This window comes from Oryzias melastigma, linkage group LG10, assembly GCF_002922805.2.
Source record: "Oryzias melastigma strain HK-1 linkage group LG10, ASM292280v2, whole genome shotgun sequence".
Taxonomy (NCBI): domain Eukaryota; kingdom Metazoa; phylum Chordata; class Actinopteri; order Beloniformes; family Adrianichthyidae; genus Oryzias; species Oryzias melastigma.
Window position 1 is genome coordinate 27,708,641 of NC_050521.1, and position 3,896 is coordinate 27,712,536.

The 3,896-nt window shown below is 42.7% G+C and overlaps 1 long non-coding RNA gene across 1 annotated transcript; it reads right to left on the reverse strand.

Moving 5' to 3' along the window:
- Window positions 1-1,600: 1,600 nt before the first annotated feature.
- On the reverse strand, window positions 1,601-2,169 carry LOC112137882. Its single transcript, XR_002917653.1, has 3 exons — window positions 2,055-2,169; window positions 1,857-1,926; window positions 1,601-1,784 (listed from the first exon to the last, which is right to left on the reverse strand). It is a non-coding gene; the product is annotated as an uncharacterized LOC112137882 (long non-coding RNA).
- Window positions 2,170-3,896: the final 1,727 nt, after the last annotated feature.

Here is a 3,896-nt window from a genome sequence, read left to right on the forward strand (position 1 = left end):
TCCACCCAGTCTTAAATGTAGCTAAAAAAAGTTGTCAAAATAAAATTTCAATAAATTCAAAATGTGTTTTTCAGGTGTTTTGGGATGTGGGAGGGGCTAACGGATGAATCTACAGGTGCTTAAGAACCACATATAGAGGGAAACTGTGTCGTCTAAACGCTGGACAGATCGTCTCCGATTCCTTAAAGATGACGACTGAAGTGGGATGGGCTTAATGATCCAAGTTTGCTCCGCCCACGTCGTCAAAGCTCTACTAAAGGATGATTGGGTGGGACAAAGAAAAGTAAACTCACCTGTTTGCCAATAAAAAAAGAGATATTAATATCTGCTGATATTACAAAACAAAACAGAACGTAACCCGAGTCATAAAGTCATTAGAGGATCAAACTGGCTTTATTAAAAATAAGTGAGTCACGTTTAAGTCCCTTAATACAACTTTAAAAAAGCGTTCCCAGTCATGTTTTAATTCTGATTATGAAGTCTTTAACCAATATCCCACAACCTAAATGTCTTAAAAAGACATTATTCATGTTGATCTGAAACCTCTGTTTCCAAAATCTCCTCTGAGGGGGCGTGGCTTTTGGTGGTAGTAGTAGCCCCGCCCGTGATGATGACAGCTGTATCTCGATGGCGTAAATATTCACCGCGGCTACAAAAACATGTTGAGTTTTATTGGAAACGTCCAGCCGTATCACTTTGAGCCGGAAGTGAAGATCTCCATGGATCAAAAAGACACAGAACTATCATAATCAGACAGGGGAGATTTGGGGCGGGGCTACTCAGCTCAGCAACAATGACCACACCCCTTCAGGGGAGATTTTGGAAACAAAGGATTCAGATCAGCATGAAAATGCCTTTGTAAGACACTTAGGTTGTTAGATTTTGGCTAAAACGTCAAAAATCATAAATAAAACACTAAAGGGAACCTATCTTTTAAAATAAAAAAACTGAGTCTTTCTCATAACGGCGGTTTGATGTGAATCCGATCCCATCGACGTGGTTGACCGAGCTTCTGTTTGATGACCTTAAACAGGAAACGATGTGCGTGAAGTGAACGCCGTCTCACGCAGAGACGATCCGATGAAGTGATTGACGGGCCAACCAACGTGGAGTTTCCCTCCCGGCGGAGCTCTGAGAGGAGATGCGGAGCTGCTGTTTCCTGTGACTGACTGGGACTACGACAGAATTAAAGGGAGCTCGCAGACGGAGTGAGTAACTGTTACGTAACTCCTGGGCTTATTGGGCTTCAGCAGGAAGCTTTTGACTAGCAGCCATATGTTGCTCAGAGAAAGAGGCCTGTTTACACAGAAATGCACTCTGTTCTCCGATGCGTGAGCAAACAGAAACAGCTTTTCTCCTGACCTGAAAACACGGAGGAAGAATCTGTTTATACGCTTTTTCCAGACTTTAGGAAACAACACAACCACTTCCTCCATCCTACAGATACACAAACACACAGGGAGGCGGGTTTGTGTGTCCCGAACCGGAGTCTGGTCTGGAATGTTCATCAGAACTTCAACTCTGACAGACAGAATGTAAAAGGAATCCAGGAAATCACATTGTTTGATTTAAAGACTGTATTTGTATAATGGAGCAGAAAATGAGGATTTATCTCCTGAAAACAGCAAGATTTACCAAAAGCTCTTTGATCTTCTGTTATCTGTAATAATGCACCTGTTGACCTGTCCCCATCCCTAAACAGTCAGACTCCCCACCAGGATCAATGAAAAGAGCTGTCGAAGGACACCAGATTTCACATCAGAACCAGGCTGAGATGAACCAATCTACGAGATCAACGGTGGGAGCCATAATGAGAAAAAGGAAGAAAACAAGATCACTGATGATCTTCTGTCTACCTGGAGAGCCACGAAGGATCCCACCTGGTGGAACAAATGATCTGGAGAACGAAGAGGAAACAATCCAGAACTGTGAGAAAACAAATAAACAAAGTTGGCAAATCAAGACTACCAAGGTCCAACCCCAAACTATCATAACAAAACCCAGCAATCTACGATTACTGAGGACAAAAAGGGTAAAAAAGAACTTTAACAAACCCAGCACCACACCAGCTGAAACCCAGCCTGCTGCTCTGCTCCTGCCTGGCCTCCTCTGCCTTAAGTAGACACCAGGTGGCCATTAAGGGACCCACCTGCCAGGTGAGCTGAAGGCCTGGAGGGAAAAAAGGGTCAGGGAGCAGCAGGACGTAACAGAGCTGAAGAGTAACAAAGGTTACTATAGCAACACGCAACGTCAACATGGATTGAAATCCTTCACAGGTCCTTCTACTGAGACCAGCACACGTCCAGAACCGTCTAAAGTTCTCCAGAGACCAACTGGATGATCAGGAGATGGTCACCTGATCAGAGGAGACCAAAACGGGTCTATTTGGTTTAAACGGTTTAAACTCGCCGTGTTTGGAAGAGAAAGAGCGCTGAACTGCATCCCAAGAACACTCACTGTGAAGCACGGTGGTGGAAACATCATGGTACAGAGCTGCTTTTCTGCTTAAGGAACAGGACGACTGATCCGTGTGAAGGAAGGATGAATTATGGATGGATCTACCAGCAGGACATTTATGCCAAACACATCGCCATGGCAACCAAGAAGTGGCAACAAAGACAGTCAATCTAGTGTAGAATCTGTGGAGAGATTTGACCTTTTTGACCTTTTTTTGTCCTACTGTGTATAAATGACCATTCTGGAAACTCTGAACCCCAAAGAAAAGGAAAAGTGAGATTTGAATCGTCTGTTTCTTTCTCTTTCTCTGATCAAAGTTTGTTTCAGAACATTCCAGTAAAGTGGTCACATGACTGCATGGTTGACCTCCCCTTCAGCTGTGACTGATCTTCAAAACCATCCAGCTGAAGGTGTTCGTCTCTGTTTTGGCTCAGAAAGGAGGAAGTTGTAGAAACATGGAAAACTGAAATAATTCAGACTTTAACTGCGATGTTTGGGCCAGAAACGCTTCTCCGCGCCGCACTCGCCTCCCCGGTGGGTTTGGCGTTCTGGTCGTGCTGGTTCCTCCGTGACCTCAGTGAGGTGTTCTGTTGGAGCGTGGCGTACGGCGCCGTAAAGCAGCTCAGTCTGTGGTTATGAAGCGAACAGGACAGTTCTGACAGCAGATGAAGCAGCTTGTGCAGCTGAGAGAGAACACATCAGGACTCTGAATATTTGATGAAGATCTCACTTTAGCTTCACACCAGACGATGACAGCACTTTATTCTGAAAGACACTTCCAGACATGATGCTCTTCATCCCCAGTGATTTACTCGTGTAGGAACAAGCCGTGCTCCTCAGGATCTGATGTCTGGATCAGCTGGATTACATTGGATCTTTAATCACAAAAATACCTGGACTGGAGGGAGAAAGAGGGTCATCCTTAGGGTCAAATCAAACTAAAATCTTCCTGTGAACTTTCCAAAACTGGATCTGGTGACTCTGTGAACAAAGAAAACTCAGACGTAGCTGAAGCTAGCGTACGATCGTTAGCCTCCACTTTGACGGGAAAATCTTCATCAGAAAGTTAAAACGTTTTACAGAAAATGAAGATTCAATCGAATAAAGTTGATGATTTGAGGGACAAAGACAAAATATGATAATTAGTTTTTGTCCTGAAAAATAATCAAAGTCTGGATTGATGGTAAAATAAAATAAAAAATGATGTAATGTTTTCTTTATGGAACGTTTTGTAAATCAACAACTTTATTTCATTAAATCTTCATCATTTGAAAAAAAAATCAAATGATATTTTTATACTTTTTTTTAAAACCAAAATTATTGTATTAGCATCTTATTTTGAAAATAGATTTGAAACTAGAAGCTTAAAAATTCCAGCTTTGGCCCCGTTTGGATCAGTCCATGAAAATATTGTCAAATGCAAACCGGTGAAACATTGC